The following is a 26,082-nucleotide window of genomic DNA, read 5'->3' as shown; positions in this document are numbered from 1 at the left end:
GTGCTCTGAAGTCTAGGGACTTGTTTTCTGCCACTGACTTGCAGTAGGCCCTTAAACAAATTACTATCCGGTTGGTTTCCTAATCTATACAGACTGTTCTCAAATCCTAAATGGGAGAATGAGACTCAGTGATCTATTAAAAAAATTCCACCTTGGGACTTACTGTGTGGGCCATTGGTCAAGAATCCGCCTTCCAGTGCAGGGAATACAGGTTAGATGCCTGGTTGGGGAACTAAGATCCCACAGCAGGGCAATGAAGCCTGCGTGCCACAACTGGAGAGCCTGCATGCTCTAGAGCCCATGCTCCGCAACAACAGCAAGCTTGGCACTGCAACAAGAAGCCCGTGTGCCACAGATAGAGAAGCCCGAGTGTGCTACAGCTAGAGAAAGCCCATGGGCCGCAACAAAGACCTAGTGAAGCCAAAAACAAAACATCTTTGTGACCTTGGACAAGTCACATAAACTGTTAAATTCACCCATGAGCACGCCGAGTTGCTAAGTTGTAGCCGACTCTTTGTGACCCCATGGACTGTAGCCTGCCATGTTCTTGTGTCCATGGGATTTCCCAGGCAAGAATACTGGAGTGGGTTGCCATGCCCTCCCCCCGGGAAGCTTCCCAACCCAGGGATCAAACCCGGACTCTTTACCACTGAGCCACCTGGGAAACCCATATTCAACCATGTGTTAACCCCCTATTTGTTTCAGAGTTTTAAACAAAGAAATAGAATGTTATAAATATGGCTCCCTGTTCATTTCTCCTTCTTCTCCCAGAGGTAAAACAATCCAGCCTGTGTTGGTGAGTACCACTCCCATGAATATTTTTATACTTCTAGAGACATGATTTTGTAAAAAAGATAACAACAACAAAAAATCCAAAGAAATGTTTTGAGGGTTTTAAACATTTACATAAATGTTCTACTATATGTATCCTACATCTTGATTTTCAGCAATATCATACTATTGAGAAGTAGTATAGCCTGATGGTCAAACACTAAGATTCCAGGGCAGATACCCTGGGCTCATATCCTATCTCTACCATGGCTATCTGTGTGATCTTGGGTAGGTTGCATAATCTCTCTGAACCTCAGTTTTCCCATATGTAAAACAGGGATACTAACTGTACAAACCTCATAGGGCTTCTGTGAGAATTAAATAAGTTGAAATATGTAAAGCTCTTACTATATACACAGTACATATAGTAAGCGTTATGTGTTCGCTATTATTATTTGAGATTTATCTATGTAGATAATTAAATCTCTAGAAGTATAGATAATTACTACTATACTAGAGTTTTAATTCTTAAATAGCATTTCCTATAGAGTGGGCAGGTAGGTCAGGGGCCATCCTGGATTATAATCTCTTTGTGCATGCGTGTGAGAGATTCTCACAGGGACTTAGAAGATCTCATTTAGGTCTGATCCAGTACTAAAATGTTATGATCAAATGAGACCCCCATTATGATTTAATAAGATCAGACTCATTTTCATCTTTTTAAACCTCCTGGATATGTTCATTTATCAACTAAATATCCATCATTTACTTATTTTAGCTGAAAACCAAGAGAAGAATAAAGAGCTAATTTCCTTAGCACGGTTCTGTTAATGTTTGAATTTCAAGGTTAATTATTTGCTTGTTTTCATGATAACTTGTCTTCATTAAATTCAAGAATGCTCACAGGTAAGTAAAAGTCTGCTCATATTCCCATGGAGCATTTGATTTGCTTATCAGAGACTTAGAGTTAATATTTCCTTGAACTAATCCTTATAATTAAGGCATAATGATGACTCCTTGCAATAAACACCATAAATAGAATCTGTCATTTTTCTAGTTATTCATTCTGAGAACACTAATATTTATAATGTACATTACCATATGTGTACTAATAAGCTTTTCACCATCAAATGAATAAATATTTAAGATCATTTGGAAATACTATGATTCTTGATTCTGACTTCAAGGTATAAACATTCTTTTCAAGAGGAAACATTCTATTTTCTCTCTGTACCATTCCAACTCTTCAAAAGCAGTAGGGTATGTTGAAAGATGGGCACAATAAAGGACAGAAATGGTATGGAACTAACGGAAGCACAAGATATTAAGAAGAGGTGGCAAGAATACACAGAACTATACAAAAAAGATCTTCGTGACCCAGATAACCACGATGGTGTGATCACTCACCTAGAGCCAGACATCCTGGAATGTGAAGTCAAATGGTCCTTAGGAAGCACCACTACGAACAAAGCTAGTGGAGGTGATGGAATTCCAGTTGAGCTATTTCAAATCCTCAAAGATGATGCTGTGAAAGTGCAGCATTCAATATGCCAGCAAATTTGTAAAACTCAGCAGTGGCCACCAGACTGGAAAAGGTCAGTTTTCATCTCAGTCTCAAAGAAAGGCAATGCCAAAGAATGCTCAAACTACCGCACAATTGCACTCATCTCACACACTAGTAAAGTAATGCTCACAATCCTCCAAGCCAGGCTTCAACAATACGTGAACTTCCAGATGTTCAAGCTGGTTTTAGAAAAGGCAGAGGAACCAGAGATCAAATTGCCAACATCCGCTGGATCATCGAAAAAGCAAGAGAGTCCAGAAAAACATCTATTTCTGCTTCATTGACCATGCCAAAGCCTTTGACTGTGTGGATCACAATAAACTGTGGAAAATTCTGAAAGAGATGGGAATACCAGATCACCTGACCCGCCGCTTGAGAAATCTGTATGCAGGTCAGGAAGCAACAGAACTGGACATGGAACAACAGACTGGTTCCAAATAGGAAAAGGAGTACATCAAGGCTGTATATTGTCACCCTACTTATTTAACTTATATGCAGAGTACATCATGAGAAATGCTGGGCTGGAGGAAGCACAAGCTGGAATCAAGATTGCCAGGAGAAATATCAATAACCTCAGGTATGCAGATGACACCGCCCTTATGGTGAAGAAGAACTAAAGAGCCTCTTGATGAAAGTGAAAGAGGAGAGTGAGAAAGTTGGCTTAAAGCTCACTATTCAGAAAACTAGGATCATGGTATCCCGTCCCATCACTTCATGGGAAATAGATGGGGAAACAGTGGAAACAGTGACAGACTTTATTTTTTTGGGCTCCAAAATCACTGCAGATGGTGATTGCAGCCATGAAATTAAAAGACGTTTACTCCTTGGAAGAAAAGTTATGACCAATCTAGACAGCATATTAAAAAGCAGAGACATTACTTTGTCAACAAAGGTCCATCTAGTCAAGGCTATGGTTCTTCCAGCAGTCATGTATGGATGTGAGAGTTGGACTATAAAGAAGGCTGAACGCCAAAGAATTGATGCTTTTGAACTGTGGTGTTGGAGACGACTCTTGAGAGTCCCTTGGACTGCAAGGAGATCCAACCAATCCATCTTAAAGGAAATCAGTCCTGAATATCCATTGGAAGGACTAATGCTGAAGCTGAAACTCCAATACATTAGCCACCTGATGCAAAGAACTGACTCATTGGAAAAGACCCTGATGCTGGGAAAGATTGAAGGTGGGAGGAGAAGGGGACAACAGAGGATGAGGTGGTTGGATGGCATCACTGACTCAATGGACAAGTTTGAGAAAACTCTGGGAGTTGGTGATGGACAGGGAGGCCTAGCATGCTGCAGTCCATGGAGTCGCAAAGAGTTGGACATGACTGAGCAACTGAACTGAACTGAACTGATGTTGAAAGAAAAGAGCATATGCCAGAAAACCTGGGTTTGATATCGAGCTCTGCCATTTATAAGCTAGCTGTGTAATTTTGAACCTAAACCTCTCTGAATCCCTCATCTGAAAGGGGGATATCTCACGGTGTTATTGTAAGAAATTCATTCATTTAACAAACACATTAAGTACCCATAAACAGGACTTCCATGGTGGCTCAGGGTAAAGAATCCACCTGCCAAATCAGCAGACATGGGTTCGATTCTTAGGACAGGAAGATCCCCTGGAAGAGGAAAGGGCAGCCCACTCCAGTATTCTTGCCTGGGAAATCTCATGGACAGAGGACCCTGGCAGGTTACAGTTCATGGGGTTGCAAGAGTCGGACAGAACTTAGTGACTAACCAACAACAACCCATAAACAGCTCCAAACACAGTGCCAGGTACATAATAGCTGCTTAATATTAATTTCCTTTTTCTCAAAGTTGGCTAGGTCTTATGAATAGCCTCTAAATCATTCCAAGTACAGATAATTAAGAGCTCTCTCCAAGAATATTGACATTTCTGTTAGTTTTGCAGAGCCACATGGTTTTCCCACATTGGGTAGAGTTGAATAACTCACCTCTCAAGAGCCCTTTGACTGGTTTTCACAAAAGGGCTATAATATAGGTGAGCAGGGCTATAATATGGGCTTCCCTGGTAGCTCAGCTGGTAAAGAATCTGCCTGCAATGTGGGAGACCTGGGTTCGATCCCTGGGTTGGGAACATCCCCTGGAGAAGGGAACGGCTACCCACTCCAGTATTCTGGCCTGGAGAATACAGTCCATGGAGTTGCAAAGAGTCGAACATGAGTGAGTGACTTTCACTTCACTTCACTTCAGTGCTATAATATTAAGTACTTTGAAGTGTGGGATTTGGGAATTTTTCCAAGGTCAAAGGGCATGTCACAGGGTTGTGATGATCTGATGAGAAGATGCTTGTGAACTATGTCTAAAAACTCTGTAATACTGACCTAGTACATGGTATTTCCAGGAACAAGTCTGAATAGGCCATTGGGCTCAGGTTTCAATTTCCTGTGTGGGGTGAGCTGGGCAGGGGGGGTCATGTGGTTTGCCTGGGGTGGTGATGGCATGCTTTCTGTACCACATCTGGAACTTATTAGAATAGTTTTTCTGGGGGCAGAACTGCCCCTGAGGGCTGTATGCATCTCTGTTGATTGGAAGAATGTGACTTTGAGGGACCTCCCTGGCAGTCCAGTGGTAAAAACTTCATCTTCCAGTGCAGGATGTACAGGTTCAATTCCTGGGGAGCTAAGATCCCACAAGCCTCTTGACCAAAAACCCCAAACATAAAACAGAAGCAATACTGTAACAAATTCAATAAAGACTTTAAAAATGTTCTATATAAACAAAAAGAAAAGGAAAGTGGCTTTGAGAGGTGAGGCCTGAACCACACTTCGAGAGACAAGAGCCTAACTCCCTCTGGTGTTATTTGAAAAAAATTAAAAGTGCTAGTTGCTCAGTCATGTCTGACTCTTTTCAACCCCATGGACTGATGGACCCAGAAATTGAACCCACCTTAGCCCTCCAGGCTCCCCTGTCCATGGAATTCTCTAGGCAAGCATACTGGAGTGGGTAGCCATTCCCTTCTCCAGGGAATCTTCCTGACCCAGGGATTGAACCCAGGTCTCCCTCATTATAGGCAGATTCTTTACTGTCTGAGCCACCAGGATGCTATCTAAGAGGCTTCAAATCCTTCTATCCAAAAATATCTTCCTTAATGAAATTTTACTTCTTCTGGAATCAGCACCACTCTTTAAGAGTCTTCCAGAGACTGCAAATTATTGCCTTGAATTTCAGCTGAATAATGCCCCTGGATTGCTTTCATGTTTTACCACATCATTTGTTGTTCAGTTGCTCAGTCGTGTCCGACTCTTTGAGACCCCATGGACTGTAGCACGCCAGGCTTCCCTGTCCATCACCAACTCCTGGAGCTTACTCAAACTCATGTCCATTGAGTCGGTGATGCCATCCAACAATCTCACCCTCTGTCGTCCCCTTCTCCTCCTGCCTTCAATCTTTCCCAGCATCAGAGTCTTTTAAAATGAGTCAGTTCTTTGCATCAGGTGGCCAAAGTATTGGAGCTTCTGCATCAGCATCAGTCCCTCCAGTGAATATTCAGATTGATTTCTTTTAGAAGTGACTGGTTTGATCTCCTTGCAGTCCAAGGGACTCCCAAGAGTCTTCTCCAACACCACAGTTCAAAAGCATTAATTCTTCAGTACTCAGCCTTTTTTATGGTCCAACTCTCACATTCACACATGACTACTAGAAAAACCATAGCTTTGACTAAACAGACCTTTGTTGGCAAAGTAATGTCTCTGCTTTTTAATACACTGTCTAGGTTTAATCTCTAAACAATAAATAGTCTAATTTAGCCTGATTTTGAACTTTATTTAAATGGAGTCCCATAACTTTAGCTTATGTGACTTGCTTCTTTTGTTTTACCTTTTAATGTGTGAAGTTGTGGTTTAGTTACTTTTCCTGCTATATGGTATTCAATTGTGTGATTATCCCACAATTTATTTATCCATATTTCACCGGAATGATCATGTGAGTTGCTCCCAGTGTGGACAATTAATAACAGTGTGGCTCTCAATATTTTTTTTTTCTCTGAATGTTATTGAGTAAGTCTCCTGGGCACACACAGCGGTTACTCTACAGATTCACTTAGAAGTGGAACTGATTGGTTTTAAAGATATATGCATGCTCAACTTAATTAGATAATGCCAAACTGTTTTCTACCATGATTTTACCAATTTAACACTCCAGTCAGGAGTGAATATGAACTGTTCTTGCCCCACTATGTTACCAATATTTGGTTATTTTTTGACTTAAAATTTGCCCATCCTGTATAAAACAGTACTTCATTACAATGTGAATTTACATTTTCTTGATTACCAAAGAGACTGAGCGTTCCCTTCATATTCTTATGGGCATTTGAATTTTCTTTTTTATTAAATTCCAGTTCATGTCTTCTCCCTACTGTTCCATTGATTGTCTTTTTCTTATTGACTCATAAGTATCTTGTATACTAATCCTTTGTTGGTTATATGTATTGCAAATATTTTCTTTCAATTTGTGGCCTATCCTTCTACTCTCTTTATGGTATTTTAGATGAATAAATTCTTAAGTCTAATGTGGTAAAGTTTATTTTTCTTTCTGTATGTTTAAGAAATCTTAATCTTTTCCTTCCTGTGGTCATAAAGATATTTTTCTATATTGTCTTCTAAAAGTTTTATAATTTTACCTTTCATATTAAAATCTCTTTAAGTTTTTATAGTGGATAATATTAAACATATGCAAAACTAGGACTTCTCTGGTAGCTCGGTGGATAGGAATCTGCCTGCCAGCGCAGGGGACACTGGTTCCACTTCTGCTCTGGGAAGATTCCACACACCTCAGAGCTGCTATGACCATGCACCACATCTACTAGCCTGCATACTGCAACTACTGAAGCCCAAAAGCCCTAACGCCCGTGCTCTGCAACAAGAGAAGCCATTGCAACGAGAAGCCCATGCCACAGCTGGAGAGTAGCCCTCACTCACTGCCACTGGAGAAAGCCCACACAAAAGCAAGGAAGATCCAGTAGAGCCAAGAAATAAAATAAATAAAATTTAAAATACATGCAAAAATAGAGAAAATAGTGTATTAAACCTTTTATTCCCTTTGCCTAGCATCAAAAATGTACACACTGGGAACAATCTTGTTTTATCCATACTCCCATCCTCTACATTCACTGGTTCTTGTTCAGTTGCTCAGTCATGTCCAACTTTTTGAGATACCATGGACTGCAGCCAGGCTTTCCAGTCCTTCACCATCTCCCAGAGTTTGCTCAAACTCATGTCCATTGAGTCGGTGATACCATCCAACCATCTCATCCTCTGTTGTTCCCTTGTCCTACTGCCCTCAATCTTTCCCAGTATCAGGGTCTAATTATTTATTTTTTTAATCATTTATAAAAAATGTTATATTGTTTATTTTTATATTTTCTTTTGTTTACTTAATTTTATCAATGGCATTTCCAAAACATCAAATTTTGGCTTTGTTCATCTTCTTCTGTGTGTATTTGCTTTCTTTTTCATTAATTTCTGCTTTTTTCCCCTTTGCTTTCTTAGAATTTATTCTGCTTTTTTTTTTTTTTCCTTAACTTCATATGCTGGATGCTTAACTCTTTACTTTTAAGACTTTCTTCCTTTTTTTTTCCCTTTGTGTGTGTCCTCAGTTGCTCTAACTCTTTATAACACTTTGGACAGGCTCCTCTGTGCAGGGGATTTTTCAGGCAAGCAGACTGGAGTAGGTTGCCATTTCCTTCTCCATGGAATCTTCCCAAAACATTGCAGGTGGATTCTTTACTGCTGAACCATCAGGTAAGCCCCCTTTTTTCCCTTTAAGGATATGAATTGCCCTCTAAACAGTGGTTGATTGCATCTCACCATTTGGATGCATAGTAGTTTTACTATCGTTCAATTATAAGTATTTTCTAGTTTCCTTTATAATTGCCTATGAGTTAAGTTTTAAATTTCATAAATATGTGAAGTTCTAAAATTTTTTGTTATTGGTTTCTAAACTAATTGCTTTGTAGTTCCAGAATGTGGTCTGTTAGATACTAACCACTTAAAATAAGTTTAGCCTCACCTTATGGCCTAGCATTTGTTCAGTTTTCATAAGTAAATATTCCAAGGGTACTTTAAGAATGTTTTCTGCAGTCATTAGGTGCAATGCTCTTTTTTCCCCTGTCCTAGAGAGTGTCCCCTTGATCTCCAGCAGCTTAGAGATCATTTAAGCCACAATAATGGAAGAGGCTGTTTTTTCTGATGCCAGGGACTTTTTGGCACTTAATTCTAGAAAGAATATTTCTCAAAGATGCACCAAGCACCATTTTGCCAGACACGTTTCAGTGTCAATAAAGTCTCCTTCTGACCTCACTTCTGCCTTAGCACGTATTTACACTGTCTCCTTCTCTGTGTTTGCAGATTTCAGACTTTACCTTGCCTCACTCATGATCTAGTTCTTTCATCACTCCTCAATGGCTTTGGAGGAAGCAGATTTTCACAAAAACTTTTGTGGTTATTGATTCCCAAGGAAATAATATGGGACAGCTAGCCCTATGCCAGCTAACTAGTAGGTGTGCAATAAAAATTTTTGAATGGAAAAACTAAAAAGATAATACAATGTCAAAACTGAAGTTCATTTACTAAAAATTATAACCAAGGCAGAAGATCTCATTTAAATGCTTAAGAATTAGAATATAAGCTAATATAAATTTAGAACATAATTCACAAGTTGCTTAATTATTCTTTTCCACTGAGAATATAAACTAGTTATCATTCCATCTTTAGTCATAGAATCCACACATGTGTGACACACACACACAGAAGTGACAGCAGATTAAAATGAATATAGTGAAAGCATATCTAACCCGGGGTTAGATTTTAAAGTCAGTTTATGTAGCAAAAATTGCACACAGTCAAAATTGCCCTTGAAATCCCATAAGAAGATGCTGTGTTCTTTTCATATAGTTTACACAGGCAGTTTTTCTCCAATGTCAGAATAGACTGCTGTTACTTCAGCAAATTTGGAAAATTCTGCAATGGCCACAGGCCTGGAAAAGGTCAGTTTTTATTCCAATCCCAAAGAAGGGCAAAGCCAAAGAATGCTCAAACCACCAGACAACTGCACATAGATCACACGCTAGCAAGGCAATGCGCAAAATCCTTCAAACTAGGCTTCAGCAATACATGAACCAAGAACTTCCAGATGTACAAACTGGGTTTAGAAAAGGCAGAGGAGCCAGAGATCAAATTGCCAACATCTGTTGGATCATAGAAAAAGCAAGGGAATTTCAGAAAAATCTCTGCTTCACTGGCTATGTTAAGTCTTTGACTGTGTAAATCACAACAAACTGGAAAATTCTTAAAGAAACTGCAATACCAGACCACCCTACCTGCTTCTTGAGAAACCTGTATGCAGGCAAAGAAGCAGCAGTTAGAACTGGACATGGAACAACAGGTTGGTTCAAAATTGGGAAAGGAGAACTGCAAGGCTATATATTGTCGCCCTGCTTATTTAACTTAAATGCAGAGTATGTCATGAGAAATGCCAGGCTGGATGAATCACAAACTGGAATCAAGATTGTTGGAAGAAATATCAATAACCTCAGATATGCAGATGATACCACCCTATTGGCAGAAAGTGAAGAGGAACTAAAGAGCCTCTTGATAAGGGTGAAAGAGGAAACTGAAAAAGCTGGCTTAAAACCCAACATTCAAAAAACTAAGATCATGACATCCAGTCCCATCAAATTATGGTAAATAGATGGGAAAGCAATGGAAACAGTGACAGACTATTTTTTGGGCTCCAAAATCACTGCAGATGGTGACTGCAGCCATGAAATTAAAAGACGCTTGCTCTTTGGAAGAAAAGCCATGACCAACCTAGACAGCATATTAAAAAACAGAGTCATCACTTCGCCAACAAAGGTCCATCTAGTCAGAGCTATGTTTTTTCCAGTAGTCATGTTCAGATGTGAGTGCTGGGCCATAAAGAAGGCTGAGCACTGAAGAATGAATGCTTTCAAACAGTGGTGCTGGAGAAGACTCTTGAGAGTCCCTTGGACAGCAAGCAGATCAAACAAGTCAATCCTAAAGGAAATCAACCCTGAATATTCATTGGAAGGTCTGATGCTGAAGCTGAAACTACAATATTTTGGCCACCTGATGTGAAGAGCTGTCTCATTGGAAAAGACCCTGATGCTGAGAAAGAATGAGGGCAGTAAGAGGTGGGGGCAACAGAGGATGAGATGGTTGGATGGCATCACTGACTCAATGGACATGAGTTTGAGCAAACACTGGGAAATGGTGAGGGACAGGAAAGCCTGGAGTGCTGTAGTCCATGGGATCATAAAGAGTTGAACACGACTTAGCGATTGAACAACTTCAGTTAAGCACCAGATTAAAGAGTTGGTTTGCATTTAGGGGTCATGGTTCTTTAATCATCAGACTCAGTTAGCTTAGGTAAGAAGCTCATCAAAAAAAAAAAAAAAGAGAGAACCTGAGGAAATAGCAGATTCTTCCCTCTCATTTAACACTCATAATAACAGTATTAAGTGGAACAATGGAGAAATCCCCAGCACTATTTAAGTCCCTCCCTCTCTTCCTTCTTTCCTTTCCTTTTTGCTTAAGTATGAAGGAGTTCTGAAAGGTTCTCTGGAAAGAGGCATCTTCAGGCACCTTTAATAGTCTTTTTATGATATAAAGTCTTAAGAGAACAGATCTTAAGTGAGAATGTTTCTGACACAAGGGCAAGTAATGAACTAGCAGTTTTTGGACAGGGTTGACTTTCCTGAAGGTAAAATCACACAAAGTAAACATCTAGGTTCTTGATGAGCTTCCATATTTTAATTCACTCAATTTCAATAATTTCTCCAAATTAAAATATTTGTTGAGCATCTACTTTATGTCAAGTATCATGGGCACTGGAGAGACAATCCAGATAACTGATCACTGAGATGATCATTCAATCCTTTTGGCAACTTTTGCTTAATCCTTTGTACTCAGTCACTCAGTCATGTCCAACTCTTTGCAGCCCCATCAACTGTAGCCTGCCAGGCTCCTCTGTCCATGGAGTTTTCCAGGTAAGCATACTGGAGTGAACTGCCATTTCCTACTCCAGCTTAATCCTTTAGTATTCTGTAAACCCCCTCCTTTCTTACATTGCTCAAAGTGAAAGGGAAATTAGTTAATGGCAGCCTAAGTGATATAAATAGCAACCCAAGACTCAACTTATAATCCTTATTAGCTTTTTTACTTTCTAGAAAGATCTGGATATGGCCTAGCCCAGCAGTAATAATAATAACAGCTACCAAATAGTGATTTCTTACCATATACCAGCCGTGATGCTAAGAACTGTATTTATCTTATCTCAGTTAACTCTCACAATGACTATGTGTGTCTCAGTTGCTCAGTCGTATCTGACTGTTTTTGAGCCCATGGACTGTAGCCCACCAGGCTCCTCTGTCCATGGGATTCTCCAGGTAAGAATACTAGAGTGGGTTGTCATTTCTTTCTCCAGGCAATCTTCTGAACCCAGGGATCAAACCAAGGTCTCCTGCATTGCAGGCAGATTCTTTACCATCTGAGCCACCAGGGAAGCCCTCACAATGACTATAAACTAGGAATTATTCTCATTTAACAGTTGAGAAGACAGAGGCACAGAGCAGTTTAATGGTTTGTTTTGAACTATTTCAATATACTGCCTCTCAAATTTCCCTTATACCACACAGAGGGAAACGTAGTTGTTAAAAGCTGTATAGATCTGCAGCCTAGTGGTGATCCTACAGGCAAAACAAGTTATAGAAGATAAAATAAGAATATAGATCATTATAGATTTTAGAAGATTTTGTTCCTGATTTCAAGGAGTTCATCTCTTATTCTCCTAAGATAAGTCAAGAAAATATTTCAATGAAGAAATAGGTTCAGTGTGATCCTGGGGTCAGACTGCAGGTCAGGGCCAGAGTTCCCAGTGCTAAAGTGGTGTTGCTCTTCTCTCCCTCTCAGAGACCCCAGTTCTGTCCCAACTATGTATCTTCATTTTTATCCACTGCTCCCAAGAACTTCAGAAGCACCACAGAGACCCCAGTCCGATTTTCTCCAGGAAAAAATGGGATAGAGTTTGGGGAACTTCCCTTGTTGTCTCTGTAATCTAGGAGAGTTTGGACTGAAACTGGGAGAAAGAGAAAAAATTTCATTTCCAGTTGTGAAGGAAAATCTTCAGGGAAAGGTTTTATGACATCTCAGTCACAACTGGAATGAAGAGCCATCTATTTGAGGCACAGACCATTTGACAGACTTCCACCACACACATTTCCTTGTTTTTACAGAACTAACTGGCTCATGAATTGTTGAAAGATTCAAAGTTATATAACCACAAATAATAGGAGCAAATTCTACCACTGGGTTTCATGGGTATTATGAACTTTTGAACTTATTGGAGATGCCAGAAGGCACTGTGGTTTAAAGCTATTCTTTACTGCTTCAATTCCTATAGTAGTTACACAGCGAGATGGTATTCAGTTCAGTTCAGTCACTCAGTCATGTCTGATTCTTTGTGATCCCATGGACTGCAGCACAACAGGCTTCCCTGTCCATCACCAACTCCCGGAGCTTGCTCAAACTCATGTGCATTGAGTTGGTGATGCCATCCAACTATCTCGTCATCTGTCATCCCCTTCTCTTCCTGCCCTCAATCTTTCCCAGCATCAGGGTCTTTTTCAATGAGTCAGTTCTTTGCATCAGGTGGCCAAAGTATTGGAGTTTCAGCTTCAGCATCAGTCTTTCCAATGAATATTCAGGACTGATTTCCTTTAAGGTTTGACTGGTTTGATCTCCTTGCAAGTCCAAGGGACTCACAAGAGCCTTCTCCAACACGACAGTTCAAAAGCATCAATTTTCCAGTGCTCAGCTTTCTTTATGGCCAAACTGTCACATCCATACATGACTACTGGAAAAACCATAGCTTTGACTAGATGGACCTTTGTCGGCAAAGTAATGTCTCTGCTTTTTAATATGCTGTCTAGGTTGGTCATAGCTTTTCTTCCAAGGAGCAAGTGTCTTAATTTCATGGCTGCAGTCACCATCTGCAGTGATTTTGGAGCCCAGGAAAATAAAGTCTGACACTGTTTCCAATGTTTCCCCATCTATTTGCCATGAAGTGATGGGACCAGATGCCATGATCTTAGTTTCTGAATGTTAGTTTTAAGCCAGCCTTTTTCACTCTCCTCTTTTACCCCCATCAAGAAGCTCTTTAGTTCCTCTTCACTTTCTGTCATCTGCGTATCTGAGGTTATTGATATTTCTCCTGACAATCTTGATTCCAGCTTGTGCTTCATCCAACCTGGCATTTCGCATAATGTACTCTGCATATAAGTTAAATAAGCAGGGTGACAATATACAGCCTTGACATACTCCTTTCCCAATTTGGAACCAGTCTGTTGTTTCATGTCTGGTTCTAATTGTTGCTTCTTCACCTGCATACAGATTTCTCAGGAGGCACGTAAGGTGGTCTGGTATTCCCATCTCTTTCAGAATTTTCCACAGTTTGTTGTGATCCACACAGTCAAAGGCTTTGATGTAGTCAGTAAAGCAGAAGTAAATGTTTTTCTGGAACTCTCTTGCTTTTTTGATGATCCAGCAGATGTTGGCAATTTGATCTCTGGTTCCTCTGCCTTTTCTAAATCTAGATGGTATTAGCCTCAAATAATTTTGCCTGACTGTTGCTTTTTTTGTTACCTACTTAACACATCTTCTGACCCCCTAAACTGGATTGTGTGTGTGTGCGTGCATGCGTTAGTCACTCAGTTGTGTCCAACTGTTATTGATCCCGTGGACTGTAGCCTACCAGGCTCCTCTGTCCATGGAATCCTCCAGGCAAGAATACTGAAATGGGTTTCCATTCCCTTCTCCAAGGGATCTTCCTGACCAAGGGATCAAAACTGGGTCTCCTGCATTGCAGGCAGATTCTTTATCATCTGAGCCACTAGAGAAGACCCAAACTGGGTTAGGGCTTCCCTGTTATACATTCTTGGAGAAGGCAATGGCACCCCGCTCCAGTACTCCTGCCTGAAAAATCCCATGGACGGAGGAGCCTGGTGGGCTGCAGTCCATGGAGTTGCTAAGAGTCGGACACGACTGAGCGACTTCACTTTCACTTTTTACTTTCATGCATTGGAGAAGGAAATGGCAACCCACTCCAGTGTTCTTGCCTGGAGAATCCCAGGGATGGGGCAAGCTGCTGGGCTGCCGTCTATGGGGTCGCACAGAGTCAGACACGACTGAAGCAACTTAGCAGCATCAGCAGCAGTATACATTCTCACAGCAACCTGTACTTTTCTTTCTTAGAGTGAATAAAATTACAGTTATTTGTGTGATGTGTGTAGTGCCTGTATTTCTCTTGTAGAATGTAAGCTCCATAAGGAAAGGCATCTAAATACATTGTTTGCCACAATACCCCCAGGTCCTAGTGCAGGGCCTGATCCCAGAGATGCTCAATTAATGTCCAGTGAGACGTGAAAGAGTTCATAATTTAAGAATCACAGAATTTAAGAACTGAGAGGGATGTTATGAGTCTGTTTAGTCCAACCCTCTCAGTTTATATAATAGAAAACTGAGTTCCAGAGAAATAAAGAGATTTACCCATTGTTACATACTGTTGTGTGGCACGGTCACAACTAAAACTGGGCCTCTTTAATTACCCTTCCTCTACCTTATTGCATTTATGGTTAGTTAAAAGTTTTAGACTGAGGGCATCAACTAGAAATTATGGATGTAGTGTGATGAGTAGTGCCCTTCTCAAAATTCCACCTGAAACCTCAGAATATAACCTATTGTTTCCTCAACTATTTCCTGAAAAACTGTACATTTTTCCTTTTGATTCACCAAAAGACCTTATGTAAATATAGTGTTTTCTCTAAGATGTAAGCAGATACTGTGTTTAATATAGTGCTTTGAGATTTACAAAAAAGTCAGGCAAGTTGCTTGTTGAACTCATGATAGAAACAACATGTTAACTAAAAATAAACTGACAGCTTACTCTGTGCCATGTGGTGCTAAGCACTATACATGCTTTATCTCATTTAATCTTCACAACAATTCTAGGTTCTATTATTTTATAATGGGTAAACTGGAGTTTAGCAAGATGAAGAAGATCATTCACAGTTATACAACCATAAAATTGATGGAGTAGTTAATCTTACTCCAGAGACTTTCTCCTTAAACAGTATGCCACAAGAAGAGAAGCTCCATGCTATCATTTCTATTACCTCAAATGAAATTTGCTTTTTTTTCTGCTTAGGCATCCACCTGGGCCCCCCTTGCGACCACCATAATACTTATGAGAACCAATGTAAACATGCTTCAAGTTGTTTGCTATACAGTGAGCAATAAAGTACTCTGTTTATGACTCAGGAGTCTTGAGTCTCTTGCCAGCAACATGCTAACATTAGTTTGTGTGACATAAAAGAAAATATCTATATTGGTCTCTGTATGCTCCCCTCCCCAACTTCCTGGTGCAGAGTTCTTAAAACCCTTATAATTTTCTAAGTGATAAGAACACTAGTTGGACCATAAAAAAAGGCTTAGAGCTGAAGAATTGATACTTTTGAATTGTGGTGCTGGAGAAGACTGTTGAGAGCCCCTTGGACAGCAAGGAGATCAAATCAGTCAATCCTAAAGGAAATCAACCCTGAATATTCATTGAAAGGATTGCTGCTGAAGCTGAAGCTTCAATACTTAGGCTACCTGATACAAAGAGCTGACTCATTGGAAAGGACCCTGATGCTGGGAAAGATTGAAAGCAGGAGGAGAAGAGGGTGGCAGAGGATGAGATGGTTAGATAGCATCACCGATTCAATGGCCATGAATGTGAGCAAACTCTGGGAGATAGTGGAGGACAGGGAAGCCTGGTGTGCTCCAGTCCATGAGGTGGCAGAGAGTTAGACATGACTTAGCAACTGAACAACAACAAAGACCACTAGTAGCATCTCTTGTTCTAATATATGGTCTCTGACACAGGGCTCTGAAAACCCTTGTAAATTCCTAAGTGATAAAAGTGTTAGGAACATCTTTTTTTTTTTTTTTAAATGAGGTGACTATGGGCATGCTCCTGGATGAGGGCTAGTCACTAGAAAGATTAAATCATTATTAGAAGCTTGAAATGTTCAGTCTGCCCTAATCCCCACTTCTCCAGAGAGAGGAGAGGGGCTGGAAAGGGAGTTAATAATTTATTACACTTACACAAGGAAGCCTCCATAAAAATCCCCATAGCTTGGGTTTGGGGAAGTTTCTGGTGGTGAACACATCCACATACCAGGAGGGTGGAGCACCCCAACTGCACAGCGACTGGAGCTCCTGTGCTTGGATCCAGCCTTGGTCTACATAGCTCTTTATTTGGCTGTTCATCTGTATCCTTTATCATATCCTTTAATAAACTGGAAGACTTCAGTAAGTTTTCACTGAGTTCTGTGAGCCACTCTAGCAAATCAATCACACCCAAGCAGGAAGTTGTCAGAACCAACCAACCTTGTTGGTCAGAAAAGCAGGTGAAAATCTGAGCTCGTGACGGTGTCTGAAGTGGTGTACTGAGGTGTACTTTGTGGCCTTGACCTCTTTACTTGTGGAATATGCTGCTCTCTTTGGGTAGGTAGTGTCAAAATTGAGTTGACTTGTAGAACAATAAGCTGGTGTTGCAGAAAATTGCTTGGTGTGGGGAAATAGCCCCACATAAATGCTGTCAGCAGTGCTGTGAGTGTGGCAGAAGTGTGAGATGAGAGTAAAGAAGGCACATAGGAGAGAAAGGCAAGAGGGAAGAACTCAGTTCTTCTCTACTCAGGAGGACTAGTAGGTTTTTCTTACATAGCTGGTAAGTAGGATAAAAATCACATCTCAGCCTTGAGAATTCTGACAATGGGATGCTAACAGAGACATGACTCTTTGGAAGACAAAGGATATGGACCCCATGGGCAAAGGCTGGGGTTATGAGGACACTGCTTGGGATCTGGTAGTGAATACTCTTACACAAGGGGTGGGTGAGAGGTGGGGGGAAATGGTCTCCCAGTGCCCTACCTATTAATGTAGCTGAGCAGTCTGAGGAAGGACTGAAACAAACCATCAAAAAATGGGGCCTGAATGGTTGTTGCTCATTCTCCTCAGGATGGGAGAAGGAAGGGATGACAATGGACAGCAAGCCGCAGGGCCCCTGTTAAAAGACAATGTGGCAACAGCTAATGAGTCAGGAGTCCCCAAAGCTGAATTAAATATCAGGACTTGAGTTTTGGGGGAAGTAAGGATATTACAAGTTTGGTTGAACAGAGAACAAGAGGTCCAGCAGAAACAATATAGATTCCTAGAAAGAAAAGGAAATCAGAGCATGAGTTAAAGGTTAGAGGCCATTTTCTAGTATACAGCACCACCTGCCTGATGCAGCTACCAAGTACAACCCTTAAATTTAAATTAAAAAAAAAAGGCAACTGTTAGCCTGCTGCTAAATCCTTGTTGTGGAGAAGGCAATGGCAACCCAGCCAGTACTCTTGCCTGGAAAATCCCATAGCAGGAGAAACCTGGGGGGCTGCAGTCCATGGGGTCGCTAGGAGTCGGACACGACTGACTTCACTTTCACTTTTCACTCTCATGCGTTGGAGAAGGAAATGGCAACCCACTCCAGCGTTCTTGCCTGGAGAATCTTAGGGACAGGGGAGCCTAGTGGGCTGCCGACTATGGGGTCGCACAGAGTCGGACACGACTGAAGTGACTTAGCAGCAGCAGCAGCAGCAAACCCCTGTTGAAGCTGAATGCCTGGCCCATGAGGCTGTGTAACTCTTCAGCCTGACAGTCCCATTTTGGATCGGTAAACAAGAACTCTACAGTCAACCAGGGAAGATTTCAAAAGGCCTTGCTAGTCAAGTGGAAATGGTGTATTGAAGTGCATAGCTGGGCTGGTTTTAGTGACAAGCCAAATTTATGTGAAAACTTTCTCCCCTCACTAGCTCACTTGGGCCCTTGATTTGCAGAGGTTCTCCTAAATGCCTAAGCCAGGTTCACTGATTGTTTTATTAAAGTGAAAATTGATGGTGTTCAGGGGCTGGCTGGCTCCAACAATTCTGGAAGACCAACTGCAGTAGAACCAATTAGCACAATGAGATGAAATGAAAGTAATCACCTTTACCTTAAGACTAGTCATGCTATATATTTTAACTGACTCTTTGGCTGTTCCCAATCTTAGCTGTCTGACTTGCTGCTTGGAAGATGACAGACTGACAAATTAAAGGAACCCCTCTTTGGATCATGAACAAATGGGAACAAATTGCAGATGCCAGTCAGTCTGGATCACTCACGTGATAGACAAAATAAGGGTTCTTTTTTTTTTTTTTTTTAAGGGTTCATTTTTTGATAATACCAACTGGAATCAAGCTACTGATCAAGCTGCTTGCACCATTCAGACTACCACAACTGCTACCTAGATCCAACATCACATTGGACATGGTAGCACATCATAAAAAGACTGGGCACACATTTCTATGTGGATTCTATGTTTCTGATGTAGAAGCTACCACTGCATGCCAGACTTGTGACTTCTGTCAGAAGTTGGCTTATTTGTCTCATGGTGAAAACAGGCCATATTGCAATGGGTATTGACCCTACTGGTTCCTGGGAATTGATGAATCAGAACCTTTGAACCCATCTGAGGGCTTCTCATTGCTGTCGATTTATTCTTAAATTATGATTTTGCTGTTTTAGTCTGATCAGCCAATTCTGGCCAAATCATTGTGGCCCTTAAAACTAACATGATTTTGGCTTTCTGGATGATGATAATTATGCACCTTTTATTACAAAAGCTCATTTAACAAAGGAATAATAGTCAAAGTATTTGATAGACATTTCATTCCCCTTATCCTCAGACTGCTGGCATCATGGAGGGATGGAATAAAACATTTTAAAAGATAATGGCTTTATAGAGACATAACTCACATATATAAAATTCACCCTTTTGAAATGTACAATTTCAGTGGTTTTAGCATTTTCACAGAATCGTGCAACCATCATACAATACATAGATTTTCGTGACTGGCTTCTTTCATTTAGCATAATGTTTTCAAATTTCATCCGTGTTGTAGCACGCATCAGTACATTCTTTTTCAAAGCTAAATAACATTCTATTTTATGGATATGCTACATTTTTACTTATATATTCATTTGTTGACAGGAATTTGGGTTGCTTCCATTTTTTGGCTAGTTTGAATAATACTGCTATGAAATTTGTGTAAAAATTTTTGTGTGGATATATGTTCATTTATTTTCGGTATATACCTAGGAGTGGAATTATTGGGTCATGTGATGACTCTGTTTAACATTTTGAGGCACTGTCAAAACTATTTTCCAAAGTGGCTGTACAATTTTGCAATCATGTCCAGCAATGCACAAGTGTTCAAACTTTTCCACATCCTTGCCAAATTTCCTACTTTCTTTTTGATTACAGCCATCCTAATGGGTGTGAAATGCTACCTTTTGGTTATTTCCATAATGAGTAGTGACAATGAACATCTTTTCATGTGCATATTGTCCATTAGTACATCTCCTTTGGAGAAATATCTATTCAAATCCTTTGCTCATTTTAAAATAGGATCATTTGGTTTTTTGTTATTGAGTTGTAAGAGCTATTAATATTTGTATATTCTGGATACAACATCCTAACCAGATAAATGATTTGCAAATATTTTCTCTCCTTCTGTGGGTAATCTTTTCACTTCCTTGATGGTGTCCTTTTTTAAAATTTTGATGAAGCCTAATTTATCTATTTTTCTCTTCATTTGTTGTTTTAGTGTCATATTTAAGAAACATTGCCTAAACTAACATCACAAAGATTTATTATGTTTTATAATTTTAAATCTTATATTTAGGTCTATGATCTACTATGAATTAACTCTTGTATGTGGTATGAAGTAGGGGTCTGATTTCAATCTTTTACCTATGGCTGTTCAGTTTTCCCAGCACTATTTGTTGAAAAGACTGCTCTTTCCCCCACTGAATGATCTTGTCATGCATGTCAACAATCAACTGACCATAGATGGATAGGCTTATTTACAAACACTTCATTCCATTCCAGGGCCTCCCTCATAACTCAGCTAGTAAAGAATCCGCCTGCAATGCAAGAGACCCAGGTTCAATTCCTGGGTCTAGAAGATGCCCTGGAGAAGGAAATGGCAATCCACTCCAGTATTCTTGCCTGGAAAATCCCATGGACAGAGGAGCCTGGTGGGCTACAGTCCATGAGGTCGTAAGAGTTGGACACAACTTAGTGACTAAACCACCACCACCAATTCTATTCCATTGACCTATATATCTATCCTTATGCCAGTGCTATAATTGTTCATTTTATGCATCAACTTGACTAGACCACAGATGCCCGGAAATTTAACTAAACTTCATTTCCAGGTATGTCTGTGACAGTGTTTTAGCAACATGGACTTCCACTCCCTCAGGGCAATCTGGCTACAGCCACCACTGGGTTCCTGATCTGCCAGCAGCAGAGACCAGTATTGAGTTCCCAATATGGTACCATTCCCTAGGGTGATCAACCAGGTACCTGGTAGCAGCTTGACTACTTTGAACTACCTCCATCATGGAAGTGAAGCATTTTGTTTTTACTGGAATAGGCACTTAATCTGGATACAGATTTGCCTTCACTGCACACATTGCTTCTGTCATAACTACCATCCATGGGTTTACAGAATGCCATTTCCAATGTAGTATTCCACACAGCATTACTTCTGATCAAGGAACTTGTTTCACCAGGGGAAAAAAGCACAGAAATGAGCCCACCCTCATCAAATTCACTGGTTTTATCATGTTCCCCAATATACTGAAGAAACAGGATTGACAGAATGGTGGAATGGGCTTTTGAAGACTCAATTACAGAGCCAGCTAGGTGGCAATATCTTGCAGAGTACGGTAAGGTTCACCAGAAGGCTTTAGCCAGCCTCTTGTATCCACAGGTTCTACATCTGTGGATTCAACCACTAGGGGTCAAAATATTTTTTTAACATTCCAGGAAGTTCCAAAAAGCAAAACTTGAATTTGGCATGCACTAGCAAGAATACACAGAAGAACTGTACAAAAAAGATCTTCACGACCCAGATAATCACCATGGTGTGATCACTCACCCAGAGCCAGACATCCTGGAATGTGAAGTCAAGTGGGCCTTAGAAAGCATCCCTACAAACAAAGCTGGTGGAAGTGATGGAATTCCAGTTGAGCTATTTCAAATCCTGAAAGGTGATGTTGTGAAAGTGCTGCACTCAATATGCCAGGAAATTTGTAAAACTCAGCAGTGGCCACAGGACTGGAAAAGGTCAGTTTTCATTCCAATCCCAAAGAAAGGCAATCCCAAAGAATGCTCAAACTACTGCACAATTGCACTCATCTCACACGCTAGTAAAGTAATGCTCAAAATTCTCCAAGCCAGGCTTCAGCAATACGTGAATCGTGAACTTCCAGATGTTCAAGCTGGTTTTAGAAAAGGCAGAGGAACCAGAGATCAAATTGCCAACATCCGCTGGATCATTGAAAAAGCAACAGAGTTCCAAAAAAACATCTACTTCTGCTTTACTGACTATGCCAAAGCCTTTGACTGTGTGGATCACAATAAACTGTGGAAAATTCTGAAAGAGATGGGAATACCAGACCACCTGACCTGCCTCTTGAGAAACCTATATGCAGGTCAGGAAGCAACAGTTAGAACTGGACATGGAACAACAGACTGGTTCCAAATAGGAAAAGGAGTGTGTTAAGGCTGTATATTGTCACCTTGCTTATTTAACTTATATGCAGAGTACATCATGAGAAATGCTGGCCTGGAAGAAGCACAGGTTGGAATAAAGATTGCCAGGAGAAATATCAATAACCTCAGATATGCAGATGACACCACCTTTATGGCAGAAAGTGAAGAGGAACTAAAGAGCCTCTTGACAAAAGTGAAAGAGGAGACTGAAAAGGTTGGCTTAAAGCTCAACATTCAGAAAACTAAGACCATGGCATCTGGTCCCATCACTTCATGGGAAATAGATGGGGAAACAGTGGAAACAGTGTCAGACTTTATTTTTTGGGCTCCAAAATCACTGCAGATGGTGATTGCAGCCATGAATTTAAAAGACACTAACTCCTTGGAAGGAAAGTTATGACCAACTAGATAGCATACTAAAAAGCAGAGACATTACTTTGCCAACAAAGATCTGTCTAGTCAAGGCTATGGTTTTTCCAGTGGTCATGTATGGACTGTGAAGAAAGCTGAGTGCCGAAAAATTGATGCTTTTGAACTGTGGTGTTGGAAAAGACTCTTGAGAGTCCATTGGACTGCAAGGAGATCCAACCAGTCCATCCCAAAGGAGATCAGTCCTGGGTGTTCATTGGAAGGACTGATGCTGAAGCTGAAACTCCAGTACTATGGCCATCTCATGTGAAGAGTTGACTCATTTGAAAAGACCCTGATGCTGGGAGAGATTGGGGGCAGGAGGAGAAGGGGATGACAGAAGATGAGATGGCTGGATGGCATCACTGACTCGATGGACATGAGTTTGAGTAAACTCTGGGAGTTGGTGATGGACAGGGAGGCCTGGCGTGCTGTGATTCATGGGGTCGCAAAGAGTCAGATACAACTGAGCAACTGAACTGAACTGAACTGAGCAACTATTTACATAGCATGGCTCTAGTGGTAAAGAACCTGCCTGCCAATGCAGGAGCCACAAGAGACCTGGGTTTGATCCCTGGGTTGGCAAAATCCCCTGGGGGAGGAAATGGCAACCCACTCCAGTATTATGGCCTGGAGAATCCCATGGACAGAGGAGCCAGGTGGGCTACAGTCCATGGGGTTGCAGAGAGTTGGACTCAACTGAAGGACAGCATGCATGCACATAGCATTTACATTGTATTCAGTTCAGTTCAGAGGCTCAGTCATGTCTGACTCTTTGTGACCCCATGGACTGCAGCACACCAGGCTTCTCTGTCCTTCACCAACTCCCGGAGCTTGCACAAACTCATGTGAATCAAGTCGGTGACATGATCCAACCATCTCATCCTCTGTGGTCCCCTTCCCCTTCACCTCCTGCCTTCAATCTTTCCCAGCATCATGGTCTTTTCCAATGAATCAGTTCTTCTTATCAGAACACCAAGGTATTGGAGCTTCAGCTTCAGCATCAGTCCTTCCAATGAATATTCAGGGTTGATTTCCTTTAGGATAGATTGGTTGGATCTCCTTGCTGTCCAAGGGACTCTCAGGAGTCTTCTGCAATACCACAGTTCAAAAGCATCAATTGTTTGGCACTCAGCTTTCTTTATGGTCCAACTCTCACATCCATACATGACTACTGGAAAAACCATAGCTTTGACTATAAGGACCTGTGTCAGCAAAGTAAATAATCTAAGAGATGATTTCAAGTATATGGGAGGATGGGAGTATGTAATATGCAAACACAACATTTTATGTAAGGGATTTGAGAAGCTGCAGATTTTGGTATCCATGAGGGAGGGGATGTCCTGGAAGCAATCCTCTGCTAATACCCAAGGACGACTGTACAGCTGACCCTTGAACAACTTGGGAGTTGGGGTGCCTACCCTCTAAGCTTCCCTCATAGCGTAGTTGGTAAAGAACCTACCTGCAGTGCAGGAATTTGCCTGTGATGCAGGAGATCTGGGTTTGATTCCTGGGTTTGGAAGATCCCCTGAAGAAGGAAATTGCAACCTACTCCAGTATTCTTGCCTGGAAAAATCCCATGGACAGAGGAGCCTGGCGAGTTACAGTCCATGGGGTCGCAAGAGTTGGACATGACTTAGTGACTAAACCACCAACCTCTGAGCAGTTGAAAATCTTCATATAACTTTACAGTTGGCCCTCCAAATCCACAATTCCATGGCTGGTGTAGTACTGTAGTACCTATTTATTGAAAAAAAGCTGTGTATAAGTGGACCTGCATAGTTCAAATCCATGTTGTTCAAGAGTCAACTGTAGAGGTTCTGAATCAGTGTCCTCATTTTTTTGTGCTTCATTTTATTGCTGCTTAAAGATATTGCATTTTTTACAAATGGAATGTTTGTGGCAACATTACATGGAACAAGTTTGTTGGTACCATTTTCCCAACAGCATCATTTTTTAGTTAAAGTATGCACATTGTTTTTTAGGCATAAAGCTATCACACACTTCAGTAGACTACAGTGTAGTGTAAACTAACTTAAAAAAAAAAAAATTATTTGGCTGTGCCAGGTCTTAGTTGCAGCACGCAGGATCTATTTTTTCCCTAGCTGCGGCATGAGGGAACTTTAGTTGCAGCATGTGAACGCTTGGTTGTGGCATGTGGGATCTAGTTCTCTGACCTGAGATTGAACCTAGGCCCCCTACATTGGGAATGCAGAGTCTTAGTGACTGGACCACCAGGTTAAGTCCCTAAATGTAACTTTTATATGCACTGGGAAACCAAAAAATCTGTGTGACTTGCTTTATTGCAATACTTGCTTGTTGTAGTGGTCTGAAACAATCTGCAATATCTCCAAAGTATGCCTATGTGTGGGCTTCCCTCATGGCTCAGACAGTAAAGAATCTGTATGCAATGCAGGAGACCCAGGTTCCATCCCTGGGTCGGGAAGATCCCCTGGAGAATGGAATGGCAACCCACTTCAGTACTCTTGCCTGGAGAATCCCAAGGACAGAGGAGCCTGGCGGGCTATAGTCCATGGGGTTGCAAAGAGTCAAACATGATTGAAGCAACTTAGCACATATATAAAAATTACATTTACTCTATATTGTAGTCTATAAAGTGTTCAATAGTATTATGTCTAAAAAATGTACCCTAATTTAAAAGTAATGCCATTGGAAAAATGGCACCAGTGGATTTGCCCAATGCAGGATTGCCACAACCTTCAATGTGTAAAAAAAGAGCAAGTAGGGTAAAATGAGGTATGCCTGTATTATATATTTTTAGTCATTTTTCTCTGCTTTTCAGTTTTTATTTCTGTGTATTCACATTCACTAATCTCTTCTGCAACAACTAATATGCCATTAATCTCATCCAATATATTTTTCATCTCTATAAATTTGACTTGGGTCTTTTTATATCTTCTATGTCTCCACTTTACATTCTTTAGCCTCTTGTACATAAGGCATACAAACAACAATGATTTTAACGTCCTTGCTACGAATTCTGATGTATGTATCATTTGTGGGTTGATTTCTATTAATCGACTTTTGTCCAGATTTTAAGTCCTACTTTCCTGCTTCTTTGAATGTGTGGTAAGTTTTGTTTGGATAGCCAGATATTGCAAATTTCACCTTGTTGTGTGCTGTATATTTTTTGTATTCCTGTAAATATTCTTGAGCTTTGTTTTGGGTACTCAGAAACATTTTTATTCTTTCTGGTCTTGATATTAAACTTTGTTAGGCTGGACCAGAGCAACCTTTAGTCTGAACCTAATTTCTTCACAGTATTAAGGCAAAACTCTTCTGAGTACTCATCCTGATGCCATGTGAATTATGAGTTTTTTCCACTTTGAATGGTAGGAATAAGCAATAGTTCCAGCCCTGTGTGATCTTGGTGTCTCCTCCTGACTAATCCTTTTCAGTAGTTCTCTCCTCAGCCTTGGGTAGTTTTTTCACATTCTGCTCTATACTCTAGGAGGGATCTTCTGAAGATTTCTGGCATTCTTTCTCTATGCAGCAATCTCTTCTCTAAAACTCTGCCCCAAAAGCTATATGTGCTTTGATCTCTAAATACTCCCCACATTTTCTCTATTCAACTCAAAGTGATTGCCAGTTTGCCT

At 40.7% G+C, this 26,082-nt stretch overlaps 1 protein-coding gene across 5 annotated transcripts in view; it reads right to left on the bottom strand.

Moving 5' to 3' along the window:
- The window catches only part of LOC122448486 (agouti signaling protein), a 108,467-nt gene that overhangs the window by 30,970 nt on the left and 51,415 nt on the right, over nucleotides 1-26,082 (bottom strand). The window contains exon 3 of one of the 5 annotated variants that reach the window (XM_043479818.1): nucleotides 24,122-24,205. The exons of 3 other annotated variants lie outside the window; for them this stretch is intronic. The gene's annotated coding sequence lies outside the window, so the exon portion shown is untranslated. Of the gene's footprint in view, nucleotides 1-24,121; nucleotides 24,206-26,082 lie in introns of those variants that run through there. One more of the 5 variants, XM_043479815.1, reaches the window with a different exon arrangement.

The sequence above is a fragment of the Cervus canadensis genome, chromosome 10, assembly GCF_019320065.1.
Source record: "Cervus canadensis isolate Bull #8, Minnesota chromosome 10, ASM1932006v1, whole genome shotgun sequence".
Taxonomy (NCBI): Eukaryota; Metazoa; Chordata; class Mammalia; order Artiodactyla; family Cervidae; genus Cervus; species Cervus canadensis.
The sequence above is the reverse complement of the archived record's forward strand: the minus strand, read 5'-3'. Positions and strand labels throughout refer to the sequence as shown.